We start from the raw sequence: 20,786 nt of genomic DNA on the forward strand, positions 1-20,786 counted from the left end.
ACTGGAAAGGGCGGGATTTTTCCCGTGTAGTATATGATACTGGCCATGCATTTCAAAGGCAATTTTAATGTATGCAAACTGAATAATTAAGTAACAATATGATATCTATTAAAGCTAAAAACACATATGATTTATTGTGTTAGAGTGTAGTAGTAGTGATGTATTGCATAGTTGTTAGATGTAACATGCGAGAACGTGTAGAGATGTAGTTTTGGAGGGCCTACAGAGAGAAAAGCGTAATACGTTCACCGAACTTCAGAATAAGCTGATTACGGTCACTATATACGTTTTGCGGTGATTATACAGTCACTTGCTCACGGTTTAGCATCGGATTGCACTCTGTTGACTGGCCAAATAGTCTGCGCGGCACCATGTTGACTAGTTAAATTGACCACGTTCCTTGTGGGTCCCACCTATCAGTTCGCATAGGGAAAAGGTTAGATAAACACATATTTACGCAGGCGTGACAAGACTCCAACCCATGTGCGGGAATCACCTGGTTGTGTATGTGTCTGTCAGGGCCTGATGTGTGTGCATGCACGTGTAGGTTGAGCACTTGAGCGTGAGAGTGTGTGTTGGTCGTGTGGTGTATTGGTGTGTGCATGCATGCGTGTATGCGTGTGAGTGTTGTGTGCGTGCATGGCTGCGTGTGTACGTGTGAGTGTTGCATGCGTGCGTGGGTGCATGTGTTCGTGTGAGTGTTGCGTGCATGCAGTTCGTGTGCATGCGTGCGTGTGTGTATAATCACCACACCAGCTCCTGTGTGTTAAAACAGACGGCTCAGCATACCAATACAAGGCCACCTTGTCCGTTGTGCCCGCGGTCATGACTTCGAACCACCGTCCAATATTTTTTTGTCATTTGTTTTCATTCTTACTAGCAAGATGCCCGTGTGTTGCACGTAACATCAAGATGCATTTGTATGACTAGTTTATCTTGTGAGAGAAAAGTATGAACAAGGGAAGGCCTTATTTGAAAATGTGGAGAGGTGTGTGGGTACCTTTTTTGCAAAATTGCCATAGTTTCTTTCCTATCCGTCAGATGTAAATCAGACGGCCTATATTGTAGGATGGCAGGCACACCATCATCACCAACTCTGTTTTTTATAAGAGTGTATTTTATAAGAGTGTAGATGTAGAGTAGATACAAGCCGATAGGTGGGCCCATGGTAGTGAGATAATGTGATGCAACACTAGAGGTGCCACGTGGAGCGTTTAACTAGTCAACTAGTCGTGTCTAGAGCAAATACAGAGTTGTATGGTGAGCCCTTGACCGTATAATAACCACAAAACGTAAATGGTGACTGTAATGAGTGGATTCTAAAGTCCAATGTACGTACCGTGCTTTCGCTTCAAATACAATGATCGTCACTGTATATATCGTGAGAGAAAGATGAAACATGCGTGAATGTGTTGGGGGCTTACTTTTAGAGGACCTGGAGATAGTTTGCATGCGTATGTGAAAGGGGTGTAGAGGGGGGGTATGCGATGGAGAGAGAGAGATGCTCTTCGTTTCTCTTTATTATGACTAACTTTATATATAGTATAAGAATATACAAATTCACAGTGCGGAATAAATATCATTGTGGGCACCATGCAATGCAAATTAGCGTTCATACTCCTCCATATAACTTCGTAATGTTGTATATATGTAGAAATTCTAAAATAATTTTTTGGCCACACTTTATTCAAAAGGAATGTTGTATGCGAAGTAAACGTGAAGAGAGGGCTTTTTAGATCAATGGGGTACATGATGTAACATGTGTGAATGTGTAGTTGATCCATTTGGCAGGGCCTAGAGAAGTATGTGTGTGTACTACGTATTCGAGAGAGGCATGGATAGAGGGGCCAGGGGGGGCGTGGGCGAGATAGCACGAGAAATGAGAGTGGTATATATATATAGAGAGAGACGAATATGAAGTCATTGCGAGAGATTCCCTTGAGTGTGTATATGCAAGGGGGAGTGGATAGAGGCACCAGGAGAATATTTTGTGTGTGTGGTGTCTGTGTTGGTATGTGTGGGTGTGAGGAGATAACGAGACGTGGGGGCAGAGGGTGTGTCACCGCGTGAGGTCTGGTGGGTCGAGGTGAGGCGCTTCGTTCGGTTCCGTCCTGCGCCACATTGGTCGGCCCGTGACGCATTTAGGGAGACACATGGATGACTAGTCATACAAGACAAAGATAGCATAATTGTGAAGGACTCTGTGTCCACTGACAAAGCCGGCTAGGATTTGTAACCTTAGGTTCTCGGACTAAGGTAACCCCTTTATCTCTGATATTACAATTCATCCAACATAACTTTAAGGGGCATCCTATAGAATGCTCTTCTAGAATCATACTCGTCGATTAGGAAGAGAGGTGTGAGACAAGTATAGGGGATCGCAACAGCTTTCGAGGGTAGAGTATTCAACCCAAATTTATTGATTCGACACAAGGGGAGCCAAAGAATATTCTCAAGTATTAGCAGCTGAGTTGTCAATTGAACCACACCTGGAAACTTAGTATCTGCAGCAAAGTGTTTAGTAGCAAAGTAATATGATAGTGGTGGTAGCGGCAACAAAAGTAAAGACATCAAAAGTAATGTTTTTGGTATTTTGTAGTGATTGTAACAGTAGCAGCGGGAAAGTAAATAAGCGTAAACTAGTATATGGAAAATTCGTAGGCACCGGATCAGTGATGGATAATTACGCCGGATGCGGTTCATCATGTAACAGTCATAACATCGGGTGACACAGAACTAGCTCCAATTCATCAATGTAATGTAGGCATGTATTCCATATATAGTCATACATGCTTATGGAAAAGAACTTGCATGACATCTTTTGTCCTACCCTCCGGTGGCAGCGGGGTCCTATTGGAAACTAAGGGATATTAAGGCCTCCTTTTAATAGAGAACCGGAACAAAGCATTAGCACATAGTGAATACATGAACTCCTCAAACTATGGTCATCACCGGGAGTGGTCCCGATTATTGTCACTTCGGGGTTGCCGGATTGCCGGTGTCAAAACCGGCGGATCCCGGGTAGGGGGTCCCGAACTGTGCGTCTAGGCCAGATGGTAACAAGAGGCAGGGGACACATGTTTTACCCAGGTTCGGGCCCTCTCGATGGAGGTAAAACCCTATGTCCTTCTTGATTAATATTGATGATATGGGTAGTACAAGAGTAGATCTACCACGAGATCAGAGAGGCTAAACCCTAGAAGCTAGCCTATGGTTTGAATGTATGTTGTAGTTGATGTTGTCCTATGGACCAAAACCCTCCGGTTTATATAGACACCAGAGAGGGTTAGGGTTACACAAGGTCGGTTACAAGGGAGGAGATATCCATATTCGTATTGCCTAGCTTGCCTTCCACGCCAAGTAGAGTCCCATCCGGACACGAGACGAAGTCTCCAATCTTGTATCTTCATAGTCCAACAGTCCGGCCAAAGGATATAGTCCGGCTTTCCGGAGACCCCCTAATCCAGGACTCCCACAGTAGCCCCTGAACCAGGCTTTCAATGATGATGAGTCCGGCACGCAGTATTGTCTTCGGCATTGCAAGGCAGGTTCCTTCTCCGAATACACCATGGAAGAATTTTGAATATAAGGATAGTGTCCGACCCTGCAAAAACAAATTCCACATACCACCATAGAGAGAATAATATGTCCACAAATCTTTAATCTGCTGACACATTTTGGCAACATGACATCATGCCATGGCCCGGTGCTTATCCGAACCGTTTCCTTTAACTAGCCCCGCACATAACGCGAGGCAGTTTTTTGACACGTCTTGTCAAGGCAGAGATCGTGTCCCCTGATTACGGGATCCTCATCAATACGGGTGTGGGTAACCCAACCGTGTCTAGGACTCCCAGATTATAGGCAAGTCCAAACGGTTTCGGAGAGGACGCTTGATATTCACCATCTTTATAAAGGGACAAGGCTTTTACTTTTTCCCTCCTGTGCTCAATCGAATCCTTCCCCCGCCTCGAGTTCTAACACCCAAAGCCCAGGTCAGGTGCTCCGAACTTTCAATCATGTCCGGATCTAGCCTTTAAGGCCAATGGATGCCTTCCTCCGTCACGGAAGAAGACATCAAGAAGTTGAGGGAGGCCAGATACCTGACCACCGAGGTTTCGCATCGGCTGCCTACCCGAGGGCAGGTCGTCCCTACTCCTGAACCCAACGAAGACATTGTGTTCATCTCCCACTTCCTCTGAGGCCTAGGCCTTACTATGGATCCCTTTGTCAGAGGCTTGATGTTCTATTACGGGCTAGATTTCCACGATCTAGCCCCGGACTCCTTTCTCCACATCTCGACATTTATTGTCGTGTGTGAGGCCTTCCTCCACATTACCCCTCACTTCGGCCTGTGGTTGAAGACCTTTGAAGTGAAGCCGAAGATGATCGAGGGGCAACATGCAGTGTGTGGAGGCGTGTCAATAAGCAAGATGGCCAGAGCTCCGTGGCCGAAGGGTTTCTTTCCAGAGGTGTCCGGATTATGGCAACAGGAGTGGTTTTACATCACGGCTCCCAGAAGTTCCAAGTGGACGGCCGCCCCCGCTTTTCGCTCGGGCCCCCCACCACAACTAATGTCATGGATCAGTAGAGGTTTGAGCTGGGGTCCAACCAAGGACATGCCTATACTGCAAAGCCGTATTCAAGATCTCTTCGAGGGAGATTTTAATTTGATTGTGGTAATACAAGTTATGCTAGTTCGTCGAGTCCAGCCTTGCAAACGCCGACCCCTTCGCTTGTGGGAGTTCAACCCAGAAGGACCGCGGGCCATTCAGAATTTCCTCGGCCTGACGCACGAGGAAATGTACCAGTCATTCTTCGGACCTCAAATAGAGTGTCCGGATACCATCGAGGACGTGGGCCTGAGCAGCAACCGCGCTGCCGGACAAGTAAGTAATCCTCTAGCCGAACACACCGTCTTTTATTTATGACATCATTTCTGAGAGATTGCTCTTTGACCAGGACTGGCTAACAAAGGTGAAGATGATCCGGTGTTCGGCCCCCCTCCCTGAGGGCTTGGAAAATCCGGTGCTGGAAAAGATGCTCAAGCTCGCACCTTGCCCGGAGCCCTCGAGGGAAGATATGGAGGGGATAATATGGGCGGAAGCGGGCCCCCGTCGCTGCTAGTTCCAACTGAGGGAACGAGCTCCTCCGTGAAGGAGGACAACCAAGGAGAAGAATCTGACCTTCTCTCGCTTCGGGGAAGGAAGAGGACTTCCTCAGATGATCCGGAAACCGAGGCTTCCAAACGGGAGAAGAAATCCCCACTAGAGGGTCCTGCCTTGGAGGGTGCTTTTACCGCACAAAGTCCGCGTGAGGGTCAGCCCTCCAACGAGCTATAAGTAGTTAGAAAGCACTTCAATAGTGAAGGTATGTTACCTTTCCTCTGAGGAAAATAACCGAAGCGTTTATCTTGCAGTTCAGATCTTAGCCCTTCTCAGCAGAGCTCATCTTCGGGGGATCTTCTTCCGGAGATGATGGAGAGCGAAACGCCTCCTCCGGACTCCCCTGCTCAAGAAGAGGGCGACCTTGAAGTGTCGTCACGGAGGGCTTCTTTGGATTTGGTGAGGCCAGAAGATAATCCTACCGCCACCCAAAGTCCTCAGCGTCCGGCTCATGAAGAGAGCGAACAAAAGAGTCCGGCACCGTCCGGTATGCGGTCGGACATACTGAGGGAGCTATTGGGGCGAGCAACCATCTCAGAGGAACACCGTACGTTAATGGGTACGATGATGGAAAGAGTTTCGTCCGCCGAAAGCAGATTGCATGAAGCTTTTATGAGTCTACTGACGGGTTTTGAGGTATGTGAAATGATATACTTTTTGATAGTACCGCACATGTGAAGTGTGCCCTATGTAGATAGTAGCCCCTGAGACTCTGGTTGTCGTTGAAAACGGCGGCGAACAGAGGATTGTAGTCCCAGGCAATAACTATACCGCTTTAATGTGCAGGTAATGTGAGCTCCGGTGGCTAGCCGGACTCATGAGTTTGCCGAGCTAAGGCAGCAACTAGATGCGGCGGACGCCGACATCGAGCTTGTTAACAGGCGGCTTGACAAGTCACAGGGTAAGTGATGTTTTCCTGGTGAATGTCACATGATAAGAGCAGCATAATGCCAGTATCTTTAATATGTTGTGACTGCAGACAGAGCTGCCACCGTGGAGACCCTTCGGGCGGAACTTGCCCGAGCCAAGGAACAAGCGAGGGTTAGTAATGCGGCTGCTTTGAAGGCAGCCGAATAGTTAAGAGCTGAGAAGGCCGCCCATTGCGAAAGTAAAGAAAAAATGGCCAAGATGGTTGTGGAATTAAAAGGCCACGATGGCGACCGTTGCGAACTCCACAACCGAAGAGTTAAGAGCTGAGAAGGCCGACCATTGCCAGTTCCTTGAAGAAGAGAACCAAGTGAAGGCAGCGGACCTTGAGAAGGCCACGATGGCGACCAAAGACACTCGCTCCGCTATGAGGGCGAAGAGGGAGGAGCTGCGCGAAGCCGGGGATATTGCGGATGGGAAGCCCTTTCTGCTGCAGAGGAAGTTCGGAGATCTGCGTTATGCCCCTCTAGATCGGCTGTGGATTTCGGAAGACGCGTATATGGACTTGGCGGCAAGCGCTGCCGACGCGGTTGAGTACTTCCGAGATCAGTCAGATCGTGAAGTGGACAAGTTATTCTGGTCGCAATTTAACGTTCCAGAGCGTCCGCTTCTCCTGACGGATCAGCTAGCCGAATGGGCCGAACTTAATAGGTTTTCCGAACTCGCCATGAGGTCCGTTGTGGATCAGCTGTGGCCGGAAAAGCCGAAGCCGAACAGCTATTTCAGCCTAGTGTAGCAGTTCTTTGGTGCGGTGCCGCGCATCAATGCTTTGAAGAGGTCGGCATGCATAGAAGGCTCGCGGATGGCCCTAGCCCATGTTAAAGCATACTGGGCGGAGATGGATGCTACCGCTATTGCGGCGTAGGGTTCGGCCATAGGCCGAGTGGCTGCCGAGCACTATTTCGAAAGAGGTTCTTGAGGGTGCTCGTTTGATAGAGTCCTAGTGCTCGAAGAATATTATGTTTGAGTGACATGTATTCCCATTGTAAACACAATGTTTTTTATGAAATTTATTAAGGCTATGTTTATACTTTTGCCTGAAAGTAATATGATGCCTCCTGTGCGGCCGTTTATGTATACATGCGTATAACCTGAAAGATTGCAGTCATCGGCTTCAGCCCACACGCATATAATGTGGGGGTGTTCACAGAAGACGCGTGTTCACTCTTAACCCAACGTATTGGTCCTATTAAGGAGGTGATAGCGCAGCGAACAAGGCAACCGGACTATAATGCTTTAACACTTTCACTTAGCCATAGGAGTTTGACGGTGGGACTACCATATAGCCCCTGTTGGCTCCGCACTCTCCTGAATTCAGGGTGCGTTCATGCCTGGACGGGAAACGGCCCTTCGTTAAGGCGGAGGAATTCTAACATTCCGATAGGTCATCGAGTGGTTGACCAGTCTCACGCTGTATCATGACAGTCAGTTTTTGGCTTTCTCTACTGAGGTGCTCGTCCGGATGACCCGGGGCGCAATCGCAGTAGTTCTCCTAGTGCTACCTTAGCCAATAGAGCGGAACGTAAGGTACCAAAACATAGGAGCCGGGCAAACCCAACATTTGACCAAAGACATGATTCGGAGCTGATGCATATAAGGCCCAAACTCGCGACGCCGAACACTCCCTAAGGTATTCGGTCTTTATGGTGTAAATCGGGCCTGAATAGTGCCCTTTGTAAGAAGCCCCTTGTGTCCAGGTACGTGCATTATTCTGACGTGGCCACATGCCAAGACGTCAGTATCCTTCTCAATTGCGCTGAGAGTTCGAGGGATGTGTATCAACAAGAGACAGTAAAAAAGGTTTACGCAGGGTCTTAATCTAAAAAGAATCCTTGGAGCGGGTCCCTGCTGCACGTCTGTGCATGTGTCTCCGTTGTGCCGTATCCTGGACGGGTGTAGCATGATGATCATCTATAAAAGAGAGGAACTTAGGTGAAAAAGTTGTCGTGCAAAAAGGTAGTTTTTTAAAGAAACCATGTATAATTAAGAATGAGTAAAAAATTTCACTTGTCTGCGCGCGTTGAGCCCCTTGTATTTATAATAGGGGTGTGGCCCTCAATCCGGTACAAATTACATATAGCAGCACCGGACTCGTCTAACCGCGTCCGTGGTTCTGACGACCTATCAAATGTTGTAGTTGGTGAGGCTGTTTTGAGTGTGCGGCTGCCAAGGCAGTTGCATTCTCTTCGGCGCGCAAAGATCGCTCAATATTTCCGCTCACTGTAATGATGCCACGTGGACCGGGCATCTTGAGCGTGAGGGAAGCGTAATGCGGTATTGCATTAAAGCGAGCAAAAGCTTCGCGTCCAAGTAGTGCTTGATAACCACTTTGGAACGGAGCGATGTGGAAGGTTAAATGTTTGCTACGGAAGTTATCGAGGAAGCCGAATACAACCTTTAGTAGCAGGGAGCCCGTGCAGTGAGCCCCTGGGCCTGGCGTTACTCCTTTAAACGTAGTGTCGCTATGGCGGATTTTCGTTGGGTCTATCGCCATTTCGCGGATTGTATCCTGATATATCAGGTTTAAACTGCTGCCACCTTGCATCAGGACTTGTGTAAAGTGGTATCCGTCAATAATTGGGTCTAGTACCAGGGCAGCCCATCCTGCCCGCCGGATACTTGCTGAGTAATCATGATGGTCGAAAGTGATCGGTTGAAACGACCAGTGGCAGGGCTCGGCGGTGATAGGCCCTTGGGCATATTTATCTGGGAGTGCCGCTTTGTTGCTCCCCTTGATCACGTGTAACATGTTTACTATTTTGACTTTTGGTGAAAACTTCTTTTGTTCCCCAGTGTCGTGCTTGAGAGGCTCATGCTCGTCTTCGCTTGGTGTATCCTCCCCCTTGTGTACGGTGTTGAGTTTGCCGGACTGCTTGAAGACCCAACATTCTCTGTGGGTATGATTAGCGGGTTTACCAGGGGTGCTATGGATCTGACATACTTGGTCCAGAATTTGGTTTAGGCTGGACAGTTCGTCTCTCGCGCCTTTAAAGGGCGGCTTTTGCTGACTTGGCCGAGAGCTTGTGAATCCGGCGTTTACTGTCGTGCTCTTCGTGATGTCTTCCTTATTCCGGCGTTTGTTATTGTTGTTGCGCCGTGATTTCCCGTTTCCATCTCTAGCTTCGGATGTACTAGGGTCGCTGGTGTTGCATCTGGCTAGCCAGCTATCCTCACCCGCGCAAAAGCGGGTCATGAGGCTTGTTAATGCTGCCATTGTTCTCAGCTTTTCTTGGCCGAGGTGTCTGGCAAGCCATTCGTCACGGATGCTATGCTTAAAGGCTGCCAAGGCTTCGGCGTCCAGAAAGTCGAAAATTTGGTTCTTTTTAGTAAGAAACCTATTCCAGAGCTTTCGGGCAGACTCTCTGGGCTGTTGAGTTATATGACTCAAATCGTCCGCGTCCGGAGGTTGGACATAAGTCCCTTGAAAATTTGTCCGGAAAGCGTCTTCGAGCTCTTCCCAGCTTCCGATGGAGTTTTCGGGGAGGCTTTTAAGCTAGTGCCGAGCTGGCCCTTTGAGCTTAAGGGGTAAGTATTTAATGGCGTGGAGATCATCTCCTCGAGCCATATGGATATGGAGGATATAGTCCTCAATCCAGACCCCAGGGTCTGTTGTTCCGTCATATGCCTCTATGTTTACGGGTTTGAATCCTTCTGGAAATTCATGGTACAGCACCTCATCGGTGAAACATAGGGGGTGTGCGGCGCCCCTGTATCTGGGCGTGCCGCGTTGTTCAGATGTTTGTTGTGTTGCATCGTATGCTGGAGAGCGCTTGCGTGGTCCATAGATGGATCTGGTTGCGCCGTCCTTCTGATGCGAGCCCTCGCGTGGATCGCATATTGGCTTATATGTGGCATTGTTTGCCGCTCTATGTTGGCCGTGAGGTCGTCTATCCGGCTAGGTGGCCATTTTGATTTTTGGTTGCGGGGGATCTAAGGCCTCCTCATCGAATACGGGTAGTAACTTCCGCTTTGGGTAACTCTTGGTGGGGCGATTGTCGCTGTACTTTGCTGCTGCGTTGAGTACTTTGCTCCATTTGATTTGGAGTGTGTCTTGCGCAACCTTGAGCCTTTGCTTCTTCCTTTTTAGACTCCTCGCGGTGGCAACAAGCCTTTTATGGGCATTTTGTTGCTCCGGGTGTCTGTCCGGTGTTATGTCCTCCGGACTATTATCTTTGACAGAGTTGGTTTGTTTGGTTTGATTCTCCGCGTTGCCGTGGTCCGGCGGTGGTTCACCCTGCTCTAACGCTGGGCCTGTATGATCGTTATTTCTGTCAAGGCGGGATTTGGGGTGGCGCTTACGCCGCCACTTTGACTGCTTATCGAGGGGACAACCCTTCGTTGCGTCCTTCCGTTCCTCGTCGCCGTTTTCCTTTGGTGTGTCCACCATGTATACGTCATGTGATGAGGTGGACGTCCAGTGCCCTGTAGGCAGTGGTTCCTCTTCCTCTCCCGCATCATCGTCCATACCGTTGATGTCTTCGGAGTCGAAGTCGAGCACGTCGGTTAAGTCGTACACAGTGGCTACTAAATGGGTGGTGGGTGGGTCGCGAATTTCTTCGTCATCCGTACCCCAGTCCTGCTGGACATAGTTCGGCCAGGACTCTCCTGACAAGGAGAGAGACTTAAATGAATTCAGTATGTCGCCGAAGGGCAAGTGCTGAAAGATATCCGCGGAGGTAAACTCCATGATCGGCGCCCGACCGGATTCGACAGGAACGGGCGCAAGTGGTTCGTAGTCCGTGGCCGGAGAAGTATCCGGCGGTTTAACAACACGGCTCTTGCGAAGGGTAAGGTCGATATTCGGCTCGATCGCCGCTGAGGATATGGCCTTCGTGACGGGGTCTATCCGCCCGTCCATGGGTGGCGCAACTGGCTCCGAATTGAGGCTCGGAGCGGCTGCCGGTGCGATCACCTGAATACGGTCCGATGGTAGAGCTAAATCGTACTCACCGTGACCGTGTGGCGCACAAGGCAAGTGCTCGAATCCGTCGAAGATCAAGTCTCCGCAGATATTGGCCGTGTAATTTAAGCTTCCAAACCTGACCTGACGGCCAGGGGCGTAACTTTCGATCTGCTCCAGATGGCCAAGCGAGTTGGCCCGCAGTGCAAAGCCGCCGAACCCGAAGGTCTGTCCGGGGAGGAAAGTCTCACCCTGGACTATATCGCTATCGATGATAGTAGGAGCCATCAAGCCTAACGGTGACGACATAGAGAACTCTCAATGAAAGCACCAATGTTGGTGTCAAAACCGGCGGATCTCGGGTAGGGGGTCCCGAACTGTGCGTCTAGGCCGGATGGTAACAGGAGGCAGGGGACACAATGTTTTACCCAGGTTCGAGCCCTCTCGATGGAGGTAAAACCCTACGTCCTGCTTGATTAATATTGATGATATGGGTAGTACAAGAGTAGATCTACCACGAGATCAGAGAGGCTAAACCCTAGAAGCTAGCCTATGGTTTGATTGTATGTTGTAGTTGATGTTGTCCTATGGACCAAAACCCTCCGGTTTATATAGACACCGGAGAGGGTTAGGGTTACACAAGGTCGGTTACAAGGGAGGAGATATCCATATTCGTATTGCCTAGCTTGCCTTCCACGCCAAGTAGAGTCCCATCCGGACACGAGACGAAGTCTTCAATCTTGTATCTTCATAGTCCAACAGTCCGGCCAAAGGATATAGTCTGGCTGTCCGGAGACCCCCTAATCCAGGACTCCCACACGGATCATAACACATAGTAGGTGACTATAGACTTGCAAGAAAGGATCAAGAACTTACATATATTCATGAAACATAATAGGTTCAGATCTGAAATCATGGCACTCGGGCCCTAGTGACAACCATTAAGCACAGCAAAGTCATAGCAACATCAATCTCAGAACATAGTGGATACTAGGGATCAAACCCTAACAAAACTAACTCGTTTACATGATAAATCTCATCCAACCCATCACCGTCCAGCAAGCCTATGATGGAATTACTCACGCACAGCGGTGAGCATCATGAAATTGGTGATGGAGGATGGTTGATGATGACGACGGCGACGAATCCCCCTCTCCAGAGCCCCGAACGGACTCCAGATCAGCCCTCCCGAGAGGTTTTAGGGCTTGGCGGCGGCTCCGTATCATAAAACGCGATGATTTCTTCTCTCTGATTTTTTTCTCTCCGAAAGCAAATATATAGAGTTGGAGTTGGCGTCGGAGGGCATCCAGGGGGCCCACGAGGTAGGGGGCGCGCCCTAGAGGGGGGGCACCCTCATGGACAGGGTGTGGGCCCCCTGGTCTTCATCTTTGGAGAGGATTTATTTTTTATTTTTTCTAAGATGTTTCGTGGAGTTTCAGGTCATTCCGATAATATTTGTTTTCTGCACATAAAACAACACCATGGGAATTCTGCTGAAAACAGCGTCAGTCCGGGTTAGTTCCATTCAAATCATGCAAGTTAGAGTCCAAAACAAGGGCAAAATCGTTTGGAAAAGTAGATACGATGGAGACGTATCAACTCCCCCAAGCTTAAACCCTTGCTTGTCCTCAAGCAATTCAGTTGACAAACTGAAAGAAAGAAAGAAAAACTTTTACAAACTCTGTTTGCTCTTGTTGTTGTAAATATGTCAAGCCAGCATTCAAGTTTTCAGCATAGATCATAACTAACCACATTTGCAATAATTCTCAGGTCTCATAATTACTCATATCAATAGCATAATCAACTAGCAAGTCATAATAATAAATCTCGGATGACAACACTTACCCAAAACAATCATAATATGATATAACAAGATGGTATCTCGCTAGCCCTTTCTGAGACCGCAAAACATAAATGCAGAGCACCTTTAAAGATCAAGGACTGACTAGACATTGTAATTCATGGTAAAAGAGATCCAATCATAGTCACACCCAACATAGATTAATAGTGATGAATGCAAATGGCAGCTGTGCTCTCCAGCTAGTGCTTTTTAATAAGAGGGTGATGACTCAACATAAAAGTAAATGGATAGGCCCTTCGCAGAGGGAAGCAGGGATTTGTAGAGGTGCCAGAGCTCGGTTTTGCAATAGAGATAAATTGTATTTTGAGTGGTATACTTTCATTGTCAACATAACAACCAAGAGATGGCGGTATCTTCCATGCTACACACATTATAGGCGGTTCCCAAACAGAATGGTAAAGTTTATACTCCCCCTCCACCAACAAACATCAATCCATGGCTTGCTCGAAACAACGAGTGCCTCCAACATACATCAGGTCCCAGGGGGAGTTTTGTTTGGAAATTAATTTTGATTTAGTTTGCATAAAGCATGGGACTAGGCATCCCGATGACCAGCCATTTTCTCGTGAGTGAGGAGCGGAGTCCACTCCTCTTGAGAATAACCCACCTAACACAGAAGATAAGGACAGCCTTGGTTGATACATGAGCTATTCGAGCATACAAAACAGAATGGTTATTTGAAGGTTTAGAGTTTGGCACATACAAATTTACTTGGAATGGCAGGTAGATACCGCATATAGGAAGGTATAGTGGAATCATCTGGAATAACTTTGGGGTTTAAGGGATTGGATGCACAAGTAGTATTCCCGCTTAGTACAAGTGAAGGCTAGCAAAAGACTGGGAAGCGACCAACTAGAGAGCGACAACAACCATGTACATGCATTAAAATTAATAAACATTGGATGCAAGCATGAGTAGGATATAATCCACCATGAACATAAATATCGTGAAGGCTATGTTGATTTGTTTCAACTACATGCATGAACATGTGCCAAGTCAAGTCACTTAAATCATTCAAAGGAGGATACCACCCCATCATACCACATCATAACCATCTCAATAGCATGTTGGCACACAAGGTAAATCATTATAACTCATAGCTAATCAAGCATGGCACAAGCAACTGCGATCTCTAATTGTCATTGCAAACATGTTTATTCATAATAAGCTGAATCAAGAACGAGGGACTCATCATATTTACAAAACCAAAAGAGGTCGAGTTCATACCAGCTTCTCTCATCTCAGTCAGTCCATCATATATCATCATAATTGCCTTTCACTTGCACGACCGAATGGTGTGAATAATAATAAGAGTGTACGTGCATTCGACTAAGCTGGAATCTGCAAGCATTCAATAAACAAGAGAAGACAAGGCAATATGGGCTCTGGGTTAAATCAACAATAATGCATATAAGAGCCACTTCAACAATTTAATTATGGTCTTCTCCTACTGACCCCCAAAGAAAAGAAAAGAAATAAAACTATTTACACGGGAAAGCTCCCAAGAAGCAAAAGAAGAACAAGAAATATTTTTGGGTTTTCTTTTTATTATTACTACAAGCATGGAAAATAAACTACTACTAATTTTTTTGGTTTTTCTTAAGGTTTAACAAACACACAAAAAGAAAGCAGGAAAAACAAAATAAACTAGCATGGATATTACAGTGAAAGAGTATGAGCACCGACATCTAGCAATGAGTGTGTGTGAACATAAATGTAATGTCGGTGAGAAATACGTACTCCCCCAAGCTTAGGCTTTTGGCCTAAGTTGGTCTATGGCCATGGCTGGCCTGGCTAATATCCATAATAATAGTTATTGGGGTCGTACTGTGATGAGGAAGAAGAAGGCTCCAATTGCCACTGGCTGGCGATCATCTCCGAATCCCATTGATAGTTAGACTGCCATGAAGGATCAAATTGTGGTTCCAGTTCTGGCTCCTCGGCTGGAGCAGGGTTCCGGTAGGCGTGAATAGCCGTCAACGGAACAAGGTACGTGCCTACAGTCAAATCAAACAAAGAAGGAGCAGGCAGGATAATAGCCTTAGGATGATGTTTGTTAAAGAACAATTGATATTTAAGCTCTCCTGCCCTATTCTTAACAATAAAATCATGTGCCACCATACTTTTATGATCTAGATAAACACAGGGCAGCACCTTTTCCTCCTTCTCAGCATGCCTAATAGGTATGTTAAAATGTACGGCTAGGCGTGTAGCATAGATGCCTCCGAAGATGGGGCCTTTGGTATGGTTCATACTTAACTGTCTAGCAATAATACCGCCCGTACTAAAAGTGTTATCACTGTATAAACCGTGGAGCAGAATAATTATATCAGGGATACTAAGGTTTCCATAGTTTCCACGTCCAATTAAACAATGACTAGAAAATAATGCAAAGTAATGTAAAACAGGAAAATGTATGCTAGTGATTCGTGCATCGGAAACCTTCCTAGTTTCTCCTATAGTGATAGTATCAATAAACCCAACCACATCATCATGATGTGGTTCTTCTGTCTTGCCCTCAAAAGGGACTAAACAAATCCGACAAAAATCATAAAGTGACATCTCCTTATGCTCATCATATAAATGAAACTCCACCGTAGGTGGTGAGTTCCTAGAATGAAAATGGAAGTTTTGCACAAAGGTATTTGTGAGTAAGAGATACTGATCGCATTGGTCGCAGAGGAAAGCGATGAGGCCTACATTGTGAGCCAATTCATGAAAATCTTCATAGATACCGGCTGCTCTCAAGAAATCATCAGAAGGCCATTCACACGCCCGAATCTCCGCGGTGCGCGGCAAATTATACTTAGGCCTCGGTGCCTTTTCCTTCGAGCTTTGGCTCGATGAGCCCCTCAATAATCTCCTCACATTTTCTGAAAAATTCTGAAATTTTTAGTAACTTCAAACAAAAGTGAACCAACTTCAATAAAACTGATCGTAACTACTCCTACAAGTGTCTAGAGCCTATATCATGCATCAAAACTACCTTTGACCATATAAATTTGACATGCAAGCTCAAGAACATGATAACCTATGCAACACAAATTTGCAAAGAATAAAGCACTAGAACAAAAACTAATTGGACCAATGGAGGAGTCACATACCAAGGAACAATCTCCCCAAGCAGTTTTGCGAGAGGTGCTTTGAGCAAGGAGATCGAAAATCATAGCAAAATTGGCTGGAACTCATGCTTGAGTTGGTTTTTCGGGTTTGTGTGAGACAGAGGAAGAAGATGGGTGCTGGGATAAGTGGAGGAGGGCCACCGTGGGCCCACAAGGCAGGGGGCGTGCCCTAGAGAGGGGGGCGCGCCCACCACCCTCGTGGCCAGGTGGCAGCTCCTCCTGTGGTAATTTTTGCATAGTAAATCCTTAAATATTCCCAAAAAATCATATTAAATTGACATGTCATTCTGTGGACTTTTATTTTCGGGATATTTTTATATTGCACGAATAAGTCAGGAAAGAGACAGAAGAATACTATTTTTACTTTATATCTACTAAATAACAGAAAATATAGAGAGGGTACAGAAGGTGGTGCTTCTAGTTTCATCCATTTCATGCTCATAAAAAAGAATCCACTAACAAGGTTGATCAAGTCTTGTTAACAAACTCATTCCAATAATCATGAAACCAGAGGAATTTCAAATAACACTAAATTACCTCAACGGGGATATGCACATCCCCTATAATAAGTATATCATATTTCTTTTTGACAGTAGGAAGAGGAAATTCAAAACCTCCAATTATAATCGATGGAATTTTTCCAATGGAGTTGATACTATGAACTTGAGGTTGTTTCCTCGGAAAGTGTACCGTATGCTCATTACCATTAACATGAAAAGTGACATTGCCTTTGTTGCAATCAATAACAGCCCCTGCAGTATTAAGAAAAGGTCTTCCAAGAATAATAGACATACTATCATCCTCGGGAATATCAAGAATAACAAAGGCCGTTAAAATAGTAACGTTTGCAACCACAACAGGCACATCCTCTCAAATACCGACAGATATAGCAGTTGATTTATCAGTCATTTGCAAAGATATTTCGGTAGGTGTCAGCTTATTCAAGTCAACTCTACGATATAAAGAGAGAGGCATAACACTAACACCGGCTCCAAGATCACATAAAGCAGTTTTAATATAATTTCTTTTAATGGAGCAAGGTATAGTAGGTACTCCGGGATCTCCAAGTTTCTTTGGTATTCCACCCTTAAAAGTATAATTAGCAAGCATGGTGGAAATCTCAGCTTCCGGTATCTTCCTTTTATTAGTAATGATACCCTTCATATATTTAGCATAAGGATTTGTTTTGAGCACATCAGTTAATCGCATACGCAAAAAGATAGGCCTAATCATTTCAGCAAAGCGCTCAAAATCCTCATCATCCTTTTTCTTGGATGGTTTTGGAGGAAAAGGCATGGGTTTCTGAACCCAAGGTCCCCTTTCTTTACCATGTTTCCTAGCAACAAAGTCTCTTTTATCATAACGTTGATTCTTTGATTGTGGGTTATTAAGATCAACAGCAGGTTCAATTTCTACATCATTATCATTACTAGGTTGAGCATCATCATGAACATCATCATTAATATTTTTATTAGGTTCATGTTCATTACCAGATTGTGTTTCAGCATCAGACATAGATATATCATTTGGATTATCAGGTGGTTCAGCAATACGTTCACTAGAAGTTTGCATAGTTCTATCATTTTTCTTTTTCTTCTTTTTAGAAGAACTAGGAACATCAATATTATTTCTCTGAGAATCTTGCTCGATTCTCGTAGGGTGGCCTTAGGGATACAAAGGTTCCTGAGTCATTCTACCAGTTCTAGTAGCCACTCTAACAGCATAATCATTTTTCTTACTATTCATTTCATCAAGCACTTCTTTTTGAGCTTTAAGCACTTGTTCTACCTGCATGGTAACCATAGAAGCATGTTTGCCAACAAGTTTAAGTTCACCTTTAATATTAGCCATATAATCACCCAAGCGTCTAATCATACAAGCATTTTCTTTTAATTGTCTACCAAAATAAGCATTGAAGTTGTCTTGCTTAAACATAAAGTTATCAAACTCATCCAAACACTGACTAGCAATTTTAGTAGGAGGAACTTCAGCTTTATCATATCTATAGAGAGAATTTACCTTTACTACCTGTGTCGGGATATTAGGGTCAGGAGGTTCTTCAATAAATAAAGAATTGAGATCATAAGTTTCTTCAACAGGCGATGAATTAAGACCATGTATTTCTTCAATAGGAGGTAAATTCTTAACGTCTTCAGCTTTAATACCTTTCTCTTTCATAGATTTCTTTGGCTCTTGCATATCTTCGGGACTGAGAAATAGAACACCTCTCTTCTTCGGAGTTGGTTTAAGAATAGTCTCAGTAATTGGTGCAGGAGCTGGCTCAGGAGGTGCCCAATTATTTTCATTTGTCAACATATTATTCAATAGAATTTCACCTTCATCCGGTGTTCTTTCTCTGAAAAGAGAACCAGCACAACTATCCAGGTAATCTCTGGAAGCATCGGTTAGTCCATTATAAAAGATATCAAGTATTTCGGGTTTCTTAAGAGGATGATCAGGCAAAGCATTAAGTAACTTGAGAAGCCTCCCCCAAGCTTGTGGGAGTCTCTCTTCTTTAATTTGCACAAAGTTGTATATTTCCCTCAAAGCAGCTTGTTTCTTATGAGCAGGGAAATATTTAGCAAAGAAGTAATAAATCATATCCTGGGGACTACGCACACAACCAGGATCAAGAGAATTAAACCATATCTTAGCATCACCCTTTAATGAGAACGGAAATATTTTTGAGTATATAGAAGTAACGCGATCTCTCATCATTAGTGAATATGGCAGCTATATCATTTAACTTAGTAAGACGTGCCACAACAGTTTCAGATTCATAGCCATAAAACGGATCAGATTCAACCAAAGTAATTATATCAGGACCAACAGAGAATTCATAATCCTTATTAGGAACACAAATAGGTGAAGTAGCAAAAGCAGGGTCGGGTTTCATTTTATCTCTAAGTGATTCTTTGTTCCATTTAACTAATAACCTCTTGAGCTCATATCTATCTTTGCAAGCTAAAATAGCGGCAGAAGATTCCATATCAAAAAGATAACCCTCAGGAATAACAGGCATATTTTCATCATCGTATTCAGATTCAATAATTTCTTTTTCTCTAGCCCTAGCAATTTGTTCATCAAGAAATCCACTAAGGGGCACAGTAGTATCGGGCATAGAAGCAGTTTCATCATAAGTATCATGCATAGCAGAAGTGGCATCATCAATAACATGCGACATATCAGAACGAATAGCAGAAGCAGGTGTAGGTGTCGCAAACTTACTCATAACAGAAGGTGAATCAAGTGCAGAGGTAGATGGCAGTTCCTTACCTCCCCTCGTAGTTGAGGGATAGATCTTGGTTTTTGGATCTGTCAAGTTCTTCATAATGATAAGCAGATATAAATCCCAAGTGACTCAAAGAATAGAGCTATGCTCCCCGGCAACGGCGCCAGAAATTAGTCTTGATGACCCACAAGTATAGGGATCGCAACAGCTTTCGAGGGTAGAGTATTCAACCCAAATTTATTGATTCGACACAAGGGGAGCCAAAGAATATTCTCAAGTATTAGCAGTTGAGTTGTCATTTCAACCACACCTGGAAACTTAGTATCTGCAGCAAAGTGTTTAGTAGCAAAGTAATATGATAGTGGTGGTAGCGGCAACAAAAGTAAAGACAGCAAAAGTAATGTTTTTGGTATTTTTTAGTGATTGTAACAATAGCAGCGGGAAAGTAAATAAGCGTAAAATAGTATATGGAAAACTCGTAGGCACCAGATCAGTGATGGATAATTACGCCGGATGCAGTTCATCACGTAACAGTCATAACATAGGGTGACACAGAACTAGCTCCAATTCATCAATGTAATGTAGGCATGTATTCCGCATATAGTCATACGTGCTTATGGAAAAGAACTTGCATGGAATCTTTTGTCCTACCCTCCCGTGGCAGCGGGGTCCTATTGGAAACTAAGGGATATTAAGGCCTCCTTTTAATAGAGAACCGGAACAAAGCATTAGCACACGGTGAATACATGAACTCCTCAAACTATGGTCATCACCGGGAGTGGTCCCGATTATTGTCACTTCGGGGTTGCCGGATCATAACACATAGTAGGTGACTATAGACTTGCAAGATAGGATCAAGAACTTACATATATTCATGAAAACATAATAGGTTCAGATCTGAAATCATGGCACTCGGGCTCTAGTGACAAGCATTAAGCATAGCAAAGTCATAGTAACATCAATCTCAGAACATAGTGGATACTAGGGATCAAACCCTAACAAAACTAACTCGATTACATGATAAATCTCATCCAACCCTTCACCGTCCAACAATCCTACGATGGAATTACTCACGCACTGCGGTGAGCATCATGAAATTGGTGATGGAGGATGGTTGATGATGACGACGGCGACAAATCCCCCTCTCCGGAGCCCAGAACGGACTCCAGATCAGCCCTCCCGAGAGGTTTTAGGGCTTGGCGGCGGCTCCATATCGTAAAACGCGATGATTTCTTCTCTGATTTTTTCTCTCTGAAAGCAAATATATAGAGTTGGAGTTGGCGTCGGAGGGCATCCAGGGGGCCCATGAGGTAGGGGGCGCGCCCTAGAGGGGGGGCGCCCCCCACCCTCATGGACATGGTGTGGGCCCCCTGGTCTTCATCTTTGGCGAGGATTTATTTTTTATTTTTTCTAAGATGCTCCGTGGAGTTTCAGGTCATTTCGAGAATATTTGTTTTCTGCACATAAAACAACACCATGGCAATTCTGCTGAAAACAGCGTTAGTCCGGGTTAGTTCCATTCAAATCATACAAGTTAGAGTCCAAAACAAGGGCAAAAGTGTTTGGAAAAGTAGATACG

The sequence above is a fragment of the Triticum urartu genome, chromosome 3 (genome assembly GCF_003073215.2).
Source record: "Triticum urartu cultivar G1812 chromosome 3, Tu2.1, whole genome shotgun sequence".
NCBI classification, from domain to species: Eukaryota; Viridiplantae; Streptophyta; class Magnoliopsida; order Poales; family Poaceae; genus Triticum; species Triticum urartu.